This window comes from Nomascus leucogenys, chromosome 9, assembly GCF_006542625.1.
Source record: "Nomascus leucogenys isolate Asia chromosome 9, Asia_NLE_v1, whole genome shotgun sequence".
Lineage (NCBI taxonomy): Eukaryota > Metazoa > Chordata > Mammalia > Primates > Hylobatidae > Nomascus > Nomascus leucogenys.
In genome coordinates this window covers 109,405,026-109,416,563 of record NC_044389.1, presented here as the reverse complement: position 1 = coordinate 109,416,563, position 11,538 = coordinate 109,405,026, and the positions used below count along the sequence as shown (strand labels likewise).

Genomic DNA, 11,538 nt, shown 5'->3' with positions numbered 1-11,538 from the left:
CCAGGCAGGTCTCAAACTCCTGACCTCAGGTGATCCACCTGCCTCGGCCTCCCAAAGTGCTGGGATTACAGGTGTGAGCCACCACGCCAGGCCCTGGCTCTTCTTTTAGAGGTTGATTCTTGAAGGTGAAGACAGACTCTTTGTTCGCTGCTCCTCTCCTGTATCATTCATTCATTCAGCAAACATCCACAGAGGATCTCCACCATGCCTGGCACACAGCAGGCATGGACACTGCTCTTGGGGACCTTCCAGTTTTGTAGGAAAGAAGGATGCTATTCAAAAACCATACAAACAAATATTGTCAATACCTGGAAGGAATGTTACAGAGTGCTGAGAGAATTTGTCAGGAAGGGCGTGCTTTTATTTGTTGATATTTATTTACTTATGGTAGAGATGGGGTCTTTCTGTGTTACCCAGGATGGTCTTGAACTCCTGGGTTCAAACGATCTTCCCACCTTGACCTCCCAAAGTACTGGCCCAAAGTGCCTGGCCTGATTTTTAGTTTTAATCCTTTATTTTTATTTTTTTAGAGACAGGGTCTCATTCTGCTGCCCAGGCTGGAGTGAAATGGTGCAATCATAGCTCACTGCTGTGTGGAATTCCTGGGCTGAAGCAATCTTCCTATCTCAGCCTCTTGAGTAGCTGGAATCACAAACACGTGCCACTGCGCAGAGCTTTATTTACTGATTTTCTTTTTTTTTTCCTTTTCGAGACAGAGTCTTGCTCTGTCACCCAGGCTGGAGTGCAGTGGCGCGATCTCAGCTCACTGCAACCTCTGCCTCCCAGGTTCAAGTAATTCTGCCTCAGCCTCCTGAGTAGCTGGGATTACAGGCACCTGCCACCACGCCCGGCTAATTTTTGTATCTTTTTTTTTTTTTTTTTTTTTTTGAGATGGAGTCTTGCTCTGTCACCCAGGCTGGAGTGCAGTGGCACAATCTCGGCTCACTGCAAGCTCCGCCACCCGGGTTCACGCCATTATCCTGCCTCAGCCTCCCGAGTAGCTGGGACTACAGGTGCCCGCCACCACGGCCGGCTACTTTTTTTTGTATTTTTAGTAGAGAAGAGGTTTCACCGTGTTAGCCAGGATGGTCTCCATCTCCTGACCTCGTGATCCGCCCGCCTCAGCCTCCCAAAGTGCTGGGATTACAGGCGTGAGCCACCACCCCCGGCCTCGGGGTGAGTATTCTTATAAGACAGGCCAGAGAGGGCTCCCTTGTCCTTTGCACCTTGTGAGGACGCAGTGAGAAGGCACCATCTATGAACCAGTAAGCAAGCCCACAACAGACACCAATCTGCCAACACACCTTACTCTTGGAGTTCTCAGCCTCCAGACCTGGGAGAAATAAGATTCTGTGGTGTATAAGTCACCCAGTTTATGATATTTTGTTATAGCAGCGTGAATGGATTAAGACAAACCCTTAACAGGAGAGCTACCATCTCAGCAAACATCTAAGCATAGCAAACTTCCACGTCGCATTAAGCACAGGCTGTAAGCTGGGCAGCAGGTCTCCAGGACGTACTTACCTCGGATAGCTGAAAGTGCATACACTTTGATATATCCCCTTTCTCCCCACCATCCAGCCCTGGCGACCTCCATCCACTGCTTCTATGGGTTTGCTGTTTTTATTTTATTATTTTTTAAAATTATTTATTTTTAAATTTTATTTATTTTATTTTTTATATATATTTTTGAGACAGAGTTTTCGCTCTTGTCGCCCAGGCTGGAGTGCAATGGTGCGATCTCGGCTCACTGCAACCTCCGCCTCTCTGTGATTCTCCTGCCTCAGCCACCCCAGTAGCTGGGATTACAGATATGCACCACCATGCCCACCTAATTTTTGTATTTTTAGTAGAGATGAGCTTTCACCATGTTGGCAAGGCTGGTCTCGAATGCCTGACCTCAGGTGGGTGATCCGCCCACACTGGCCTATCAAAGTGCTGGGATTACAGGCGTGAGCCACTGTGCCTCGCCAGGTTTGCTGTTTTTAGATGCCACATATGAGCGAGATCTTACAGTGTCTGTCTCTCTGTGCCTGGCTTGCCTCACCCTAACATCACATCCTGCAGCTTCATCCAGGTTGGCACAAGTGATGTGACAGGATTTCAGGAAGGGTTTTTAGAGTGGAATCAGCGATGCTTTCTGTCCAGGGATAGACATTCAGGCTGTGGCAAGAAGGGCGAACAGGAATCAAACTCATGACAAGTCAAGAAAAGAAATTTCCAGGAAGACACTGAGGTGGAAGGAAATCGGCTTGGTCTGTTTTGTTTGAGGAACTGAAAGGCCTGGGGCGTGAAGAGAGGTTGAATGAGAGGCGTGTGTGGTGAGAGACTGGGCTGTCCCCCTGGCCTCCTTGGCAGTTCTAACCTGAGAAGTAAGAGGCAGGGAGGGGCACAAGCTAATCTGTTTCTGGCTTTCCCAGGCTGCTCTGTAAGAGTCACAGAAAGGGAAGTACAAAAGTAGAAGTAGGCTGGGCACGGTGGCTCACGCCTGTAATCTCAGCACCTTGGGAGGCTGAGGCGGGTGGATCACTTTAGGTCAGGAGTTCAAGACCAGCCTGACCAACATGGTGACCCCACTTCTACTAAAAAAACTACAAAAACTAGCCGGGTGTGGTGGCAGGTGCCTCTAGTCCCAGCTACTCGGGAGGCTGAGGCAGGAGAATCGCTTAAACCCAGGAGGCAGAGGTTGCAGTGAGCCGAAATCATACCCCTGCACTCCAGCCTCGTAACAAAGCGAGACTCTGTCTCAAAAACAAAAACAGAAAGAACCAAAAAAGTAGGGCCGGGTGTGGGGCCTCACTTTGGGAGGCCGAGGAGGGCAGATCACCTGAGGTCGGGAGTTCGAGACCAGCCTGACCAACATGGAGAAACCCCATCTCTACTAAAAACCCAAAATTAGCTGGGTGTGGTGGCGCATGCCTGTAATCCCAGCTACTCGGGAGGCTGAGGCAGGAGAATCGCTTGAACCCAGGAGGTGGAGGTTGCGGTGAGCTGAGATCATGCCATTGTACTCCAGCCCGGGTAACAAGAGCAAAACTCCGTCTCAAAAAAAAAAAAAAAAAAAAGTGGAAGTAGCAAGGCCGGTGATGAGGCCATCCCAGTAACTCAGGCAAGGGAAACATGGCAGAGCCCACATTTCCACTCCCACCTGTTCTTCCAGAACTTTACCACTCCCATCAAGAGGTGGAGTCTACTTCCCTTCCCACGAACCCGGGCGAGGCTTTTTGACTGCCTTGACAAATGGATGTGGCAAAGCGACATGACTTTTTTTTCTTTTTTTGAGACGAGTTACATGCAAACTCAGCTCATTGCAACCTCTGCCTCTGGGTTCAAGTGATTCTCCTGCCTCAGCCTCCCGAGGAGCTGGGATTACAGGCAGGAAAACAGCAGACCATAGCATGGTTCCACTGGGGCTTGAACCCAGGACCTTCTGCGTGTAAAGCAGACGTGATAACCACTACACTATGGAACCACATGCCATATAAGTTTCAAAGCTAGACTATGAGGCTATGAGGCTGGGCACGGTGGCTCACGCATGTAATCTTAGCACTTTGGGAGGCCAAGGTGGGTAGATCACCTGAGGTCAGGAGTTGGAGACCAGCCTGGCAACATGGCAAAACTCCATCTCTACTAAAAATACAAAAAAAAAAAAATTAGCCAAGCGTGGTAGCACGTGTCTGTAGTTCCAGCTACTCGGAAGGTTGAGGCAGGAGAATTGCTTGAACCAGGGAGGCAGAGGTTGCAGTGAGCTGAGATTGTGCCACTGCACTCCAGCCTGGGCAACAGAACGAGACCCTGTCTCAAAAATAAATAAATAAATAAATAAATACATAAATAAATAAAGTTAGGCTATGACAGGCAATATGGCCTTGCCTGGCGCCCCCTCCCTCTCTCTCGCTCTCAGCTCACACCAGCCCACATGGAAAGACTGAGGGAGAGGCCCACATGAGGAGGAACTGAGGTCGTCAGTCAGCAGCATTTGCCAGACACGGGTGATTTCAGCCTTCAAATCTTCCAGCTGCAATCCGCAGTCCCTGGGAGCAGAGACAAGCCATCGCTGCTGGACCCTGTCTGAATTCCTATACATAGAATCTATGAGCATAACAAAGGGCTGCTTTACACGGCTAGATTTGGGGGTAATTTGCTGTGCAGCCACAGTACCTGGAACAAGAGGACAATGGCTGGAGTTGCCTAGTGGCTGTTGGTGGACTTGTTGAAAGTGGACCTATTTGAGATGCTGAATAGAAATGGAATTAACAACATGTAGTTATGAAAGGGACAGAAAATGTCTTAATTATAAAAAAATTACAAAGACCTGGCCGGGCGTGATGGCTCACGCCTGTAATGCACTTTGGGAGCCGGAGGCGGGCGGATCACCTGAGGCTGGGAATTTGAGATCAGCCTGACCAACATGGTGAAACCCTGTCTCTACTAAAAATACAAAATCAGCTGGGCGTGGTGGTGGGTGCCTGTAATCCCAGCTACTCGGGAGGCTGAGGCAGGAGAATTTGCTTGAACCCAGGAGGCAGAGGTTGCAGTGAGCCGAGATTGTGTCATTGCACTCCACCTGGGCAACAAGAGCGAAACTCTGTCTCAAAAAAAAAAAAAAAAAAAAAAAAAATCAACAAATATAAAGATACAGACCAGGCACGGTGGCTCACGCCTGTAATTCCAGAACTTTGGAAGCTGAGGTGGGCGGATTGCTTTAGGCCAGGAGTTTGAGACCAGCCTGTCCAACATGGTGAAACCCCGTCTCTACTAAAAATACAAAAATTAGCCGGGCATGGCGGCACACACCTGTAATACCAGCTTCTCAGGAGGCTGAGGCATGAGAATGGCTTGAACCCAGGAGGCAGAGGTTGCAGTGAACCGAGGTCATGCCACTGCACTCCAGCCTGGGCGACAGAGGGAGACTATGTCTCAAACAAAAAACAAAAAACAAATACAAATAAAGATATGAAGGAAGGCCCAGTTAGAATACATTTTTGAAAATGCTTCTTTACATTTTTAATGATGCGTGCATTTCACATTGAGAGCTTCATTCTTTTGGTTTAATAATTTGATCCTTATTAAAATGCAGACAATTGGCTGGGCATGGTGGCTCATATCTTTGGGAGGCTGAGGTGGGCAGATCACTTGAGCCCAGGAGTTTGAGACCAGCCTGGACAACATGGTGAAACCCTGTCTCTACTAAAAAAAAATACAAAAAAATAATTAGCTAGGTGTGGTGGTGCATGCCTGTGGTCCCGGCTACTTGGGAGGCTGAGGTAGGAAGATCGCTTGAACTCAGGAGTCAGAGGCTGCAGTGAGCCGAGATCACACTCCTGTACTCCAACCTGAGTGACAGTGAAATCCTGTCTCAAAAAAAAAAAAAAAATGCAGACAACTCAGGGATTGATAAAATTTGAAATTTTTCATTAACACCTAAGCATGAATGAAGACTGAAATCTAGTTTTCTTTTTGATAAAGACAATCGAGGCGTCCAAGGGCTAAGGACATACATCCCCAGGGAGGGAAGGAGAAAGAGAAAACTAGGAAAAGGGGCTAAAAATGGTGCTTGTCTCACTGCTTTCTTCAGTTGAGCTCTTCTTGGTCTTGGGCTGCTGCTAACTTGATGATTTTCAGGCGCCTTTGACGACTCAGCCCATTAAGCCAAAGAGGCTCACCTGGTGCTACTGTTGCTAATACTAACAATGGCTCACACGTGTTGGGTGCATGTGCCGGGCTGTAAGGTACATGGATGTGCTTTGGTCAAGGTAGAGACCGAGGCGGATATACAGGCCTGCACGACTCAGTGAGTTTGGTGCGCAGGCGCACACCTCCACTTGTACATAACCTGTTTGTGTAAGTTTATACTTGGCTCTGAGCCACTATTGTGTGTAAAAGGTATAACTGCCCTGCTGACGCTGTACAGGTGCTCTTGAGGCTTGGCTCGGCTCGACATGGCTTGATGTAGTGGGTGCGCTGGCGCCCAGAGAAAGGGAGACAGCCAAAGCTGTCTATCTGGTAGACAGACAGGAGGGAGCCAGGACACAGCTCTGCTTGCTTGTGCCAGAGACAGAAAGAGTTAAGCTGCTGACCCTAAAGGCAAGGTAGAGCAGGCTGTGCAGCTGCAGGCGTGGGGGTCGCAGGAGCCACAGAGCCGAAGCAAATAGCAGAGATCAAGGTGGACAGGGTGAGAAAGCTAATGTGAGTAAGCTGCTAATAAAAAGCCATTGATGAGAACTGCTGCTGAAAAAAACCATATTCACCTACCTAGGCCCCCCGCCCAAAAGCATTTCTGCTCATCGACCCACTCCCCTCGGACTTCAGCATGGGCTGGACCTCCACCGGGATCTGACACACACCATCTCAGTTAATCCTCACAGTAAACCTGGGAAGGAGGCGCCATTTTGCCCATCGTTTACCAGGACACTGAGAGGCAGGGAGTGTGACCTGCACGAGGTCACTTGGAGCATCACTATAGGGGACTAACACTCTACACGGCTATGGGGCCTTGTTCTCTGCTCCGAATGCCATCTTCACAGATTGTTCTCATGTCCCTTACAACCGCAGGTCTATAAATAAGTGGATTTGCTCTCTGGTCTCTAAGACTTTAAAATCTAAGGTTAAGGAGTGTGTGTGTTGGGGGAAGGGTGAGGACAGCAGCAAAGACTTGCACAGAGAATTGTCCCTAAATAGTCTCAATGATGGCACCTCTGATAAGGGTATATGGCAAAGCCCTGAACCGTCCTTAAATTTCAATTTTCTTCTAGCAGTCATATGACTGATCTATGGTCAGTAGGATGTGAACAGAAATGATCTATGTGCCTTCTGAAAAAAAGGGGGCATGTATAGCCTCCCTTTCATTCGTTTTTTTTTTTTTGAGACAGGGTCTCAGTCTGTCTCCCAGGCTGGAGTGCAGACATGCAATCTCAGCTCACTGTAACCTCTGCCTCCCAGGTTCAGGCGATTCTCCTGCCGCAACCTCCCAAGTAGCTGGGAGTACAGGTGTGTGCCACCATGCCCAGCTAATTTTTGTTTGTTTTGAGACGGAGTTTCGCTTTTGTTGCCCAGGCTGGAGTGCAATGGCACGATCTTGGCTCACTGCAACCTCCGCCTCCCAGGTTCAGGAGATTCTCCTGCCTCAGCTTCCCGAGTAGCTGGGACTACAGGCATGTGCCACCACGCCCAGCTAATTTTGTATTTTTAGTAGAGATGGGGTTTTTCCATGTCGGTCAGGCTGGTCTCCAACCCCCGACCTCAGGTGACCCGCCCATCTCGTCCTCCCAAAGTACTGGGATTACAGGCATGAGCCACCTTGCCCAGCCTAATTTTTGTATTTTTAGTAGAGACAGGGTTTCACCATGTTGGCCAGGTTGGTCTCGAACTCCTGGCCTCAAGTGATCCACCTGCCTCAGCCTCCCAGAGTGCTGGGATTACAGGTGTGAGCCACTGTGCCTGGCCCTCCCCTTCATTCCTGTTCCCCTCCACAGGTTGGGGAGCAATCCTGGACCACATGGAAAAGGGCGACCTACTCAGGACAGCAGAACAACCAGCAGAAGGAACCGGGGGGCTGACACCTGGGGCTGGTCGAGCTCATCTGTAGTTGGCTATGCCCAGACTCTTATGTGGGAAAGAAAATAAACTTTGGTTTAGTCCGTTGTTATTTTTTGGTCTTTATTTAGAGACAGGGTCTCACTCAGTCACCTAGGCTGGAGTGCAGTGGTGTGATCATAGCTCACTGCAGCTGTGAACTCCTGGGCTCAAGGCATCCTCCAGCCTCAGCCTCCCAAAGTGCTGGGATTATAGGTGTGAGCCACCCCACCTCCATCTAATATTAAATTACAAAATGGAATTATCTAAGTCTGTATCAGCTGGAAGAGAGGAAAGGCTGTGGTAGACCCAGGGCTCTGTGTTCAAGGGGCAGGACGAGCCACAAGCTGGATTTTGTTCCTATGTCTTTTGCATTCATTTCCCCTTTAGCTAATTGTGGATTTTCAGCAACATTGGGAAAAATAAAGACCATGCATACTGTAGGCTGGCACAGGTGGAAGCTCTAGAACTCTGAGAGCTGCTTTAAAGGTACCACATACTGTAATCTAGATAGATTCCTATCATATCCAAGGAATATGTGCCATCCCACTCCCAGCATTTTAGGGAGTGCCTGTGTATGCTTGTATCTATTCACAAGAGCTTTTTTTTTTTTTTAAAGGAGCTATAAAGGAGATTATTTCTGCTGTGCTGTAGTCTGTTTTTTTTCACTTATAAATGTATAACCCAAATTTTATTGTCATTATTTGAAATTATGTGTAAACTAATTAACCCAATATAAAAAACTCTTACAAATCAATAAGACAAAACAATGGTCAAAAGATAAAGCAAGAGCTGGTTTCATTAATGGCCCCAATCAATGGCCTCTGTGTCCAGTCCTGTGGGTTCTGCCCCCCTACACTAATTCTGGGCATGACCATGCCTTGCTTTGGCCAATGGGATGGAAGCATCTACACAAACAGAGCAGAGACTGGAAAACACATTTAAGTCTGTTTCCTCTCTTGAATCTCTGCCACGGTCATGAAAATCAGCCTGGGCTAGCCTAATGGAGAGACCATGGGGAGCAGAGCCAGCTTGATCCACCCAAGGCCATCCTATACCAGCTCAGCAACCCACTGGCTGACGGGATGCAGGATTGAGCCCAGCTGTGAGCAGCAAAGCCACCCGGATGCCCTACAGACTCCTGTTTCAACCCACTGAGCTTTGGGGTGGTCTGTCATTTAGTAATAACAGCTAACTGATACAGGTAAAAATAGGAAAAAGAGCTATAATGGCCAAAAAACAAATCTAAAGATCTTCAATCTGAATAAGAAATGCAAGGCTGGGTGTGGTGGCTTATGCCTGTAACCCAACACTTTGGGAAGCCAAGGTGAAAGGATTGCTTAAGGCCAGGAGTTCGAGACCAGCCTGGCCAACACAGTGAGACCCCCTACAAAAGTGGAATCTCTACAAAAATTTTAAAAGTTAGCTGGGCGAGCTGGTGCATGCTTGTGGTCCAGCTGCTCAGGAGGCTGAGAAGGGAGGATTGCTTGAGCCTAGGAGGTCGAGGCTGCAGTGAGCTATGGTCACACCACTGCACTCCAGTCTGGGCAACAGAGCAGGACCCTGTCTCTTAAAAAAAAATAATAAAAAAGAAATGCAAAATTAAAATGAGATTTTTTTTTCTTTTTTTTTTGAGACGGAGTCTCGCTCTGTCACCCAGGAACCCAGGCTGGAGTGCAGCGGCGCGATCTCGGCTCACTGCAAGCTCCGCCTCCCGGGGTCACACCATTCTCCTGCCTCAGCCTCTCCAAGTAGCTGGGACTACAGGCGCCTGCCACCACGCCCAGCTAATTTTTTGTATTTTTAGTAGAGACAGGGTTTCACCGTGGTCTCAATCTCCTGACCTCGTGATCCACCCGCCTCGGCCTCCCAAAGTGCTGGGATTACAAGCGTGAGCCACCGCGCCCGGCCTAAAATCATGAGATATTACATCAAGTTAGTGGTCATTAAAAGTGTGATACCGTGGCCAGGCGCAGTGGCTCACGCCTGTAATCCCAGCACTTTGGGAGGCTGAGGCAGGTGGATCACCTGAGGTCAGGAGTTCAAGACCAGCCTGGCCAACATGGTGAAACCCCATCTCTACTAAAAATACAAAAAAATTAGCCGGGGGTGGTGGCGGGCGCCTGTAATCCCAGCTACTCGGGAGGCTGAGGCAGGAGAATTGCTTGAACTCGGGTGATGGAGGTTGCAGTGAGCCGAGATTGTGCCACTGCACTCCAGCCTGGGCGACAGAGTGAGACTCCATCTCAAAAAACAAAAACAAAAACAAAAACAGAAACAAAAACAACAACAACAAAAAAACAAAAAAAACGATACCACGCAGCTTTGGTGATGGGTATGCCTGCAAGAGAATCTTGGCAAAAGCGAGTGATGTAGGTGTCTGTGGTGCTCAAGACCCATCCCAGCCTCCTGGGCATGTGAGCCCCACCTGCAGACACAGGGAAGTTACCAGCTACATGCCCCGGGCTCCCATAGGTCCAGATTTTGAGTTGCGAGTTGGATTCTGCTAATTGCTTGAGTTTTGGAAAGCAGAAGCAAAAGCCGTATTTCTGCTTCCACTGGCAAAGGCTACAAGTGATTTTCTGTGGAGTGTTTTCTGATCATTTGGCCTCTCAACTGTAGCAGATGAAGACAGCAAGCTTCTGGCGTTGGAAGTGAAGGCAGCAGGTTCCTATACTGGCAAAGATTTTCTTGATTGAAAAGGCACTTCTTTTTGAGGCCTAGTTCTGAAATACAGCCCTTGATATCGTCCCTGAAAGTTCAATGAGATTTGTTCTCGAGGCTTCCTGACAATTCTGTGTACCATCAGGACCCTGTAACAAATCTCCTTCTGCATAAGCTGGCTGCAATGAATGCTAGTCTCTGCTAACTGAACTGTAACTGATACAGTTGGCAACCTAAAACAATGGACAGATCCTTTGATCCACTTCTAGGAATTTATCTTCCAGTCATTCCCAGAAGGACACAAAGATGTGTCCATGGCACTGCTGTTTATAATAACTTAAAAAACCCTAGAATGTCTTAAAATGTCCAGAAATAGGGAACAGCTTGGACAAATTGTGGCACTTCTGAAAGACGGAATGTCAGAAAGAATGCAACATTATGCAAAGTTAAAAAGAATGAGGTAGATCTTTAAGAACTAATGAGAAAATGAAAATAACAAAACAAAAAGAACTAATGAGAAACAATGCACTCAGTTTAAAAAGTTGCAAGAGTATTATATGATCCTATTTGGAATAATCTTTATTTGCACTGTCTGAATTGTTTTTCACCAGGAACAAATGTTTTAGAATATAAACTCACTAAAAATGAAATAAAGCGCGTGAGTGTTACATCATATATAACCTTATTCAAATCCATGGGTAATTCCTTGAAGGCGTACCATGTGCAGGAGCTGTGTGCAGCCTTCTGGGGTTTGTAAGGTGAGTAAGATATAGTAACTGACCCAGGCTGGGCGCAGTGGTCACGCCTGTAATCCTAGCACTTTGGGAGGCCGAGACAGGTGGATCACCTGAGGTCAGGAGTTTGAGATCAGCCTGGCCAACATGGCGAAACCCTGTCTCTACTAAAAATACAAAAATTAGCTGGGCGTGGTGGTGGGAGCCTGTAATCCCAGCTACTTGGGAGGCTGAGGCAGAAGAATCACTTGAACCCAGGGGGCGGAGGTTGCAGTGAGCCGAGATCATACCACTGCACTCCAGCCTGGGCGACAGAGTGACTCTGTCTCAAAAAAAGAAATAGTAACTGACCTCCAGGAATGCATGACTCAGTGGCCTTGACTACCACTTATACAAATAGTTCTAACATAAGGCGAACCATGTGGTAATTGCTACAAAGTGCAAAGCGGGAACGGGCAGAGAAATGAATTCTCGTGAACCTGGAAGACATCTGACAGCTCTGCTGGGCATGGATGAAGAGATTATGCCAAGAGCTAATTTTTATTAAATGCTTTTTCTATTCCTG

At 47.9% G+C, this 11,538-nt stretch overlaps 1 non-coding gene across 1 annotated transcript; it reads right to left on the bottom strand.

Moving 5' to 3' along the window:
* Positions 1-3,399: 3,399 nt before the first annotated feature.
* On the bottom strand, positions 3,400-3,472 carry TRNAV-UAC. Its single transcript has one exon. It is a non-coding gene; the product is annotated as a tRNA-Val (tRNA).
* Between the last annotated feature and the right edge of the window lie 8,066 nt (positions 3,473-11,538).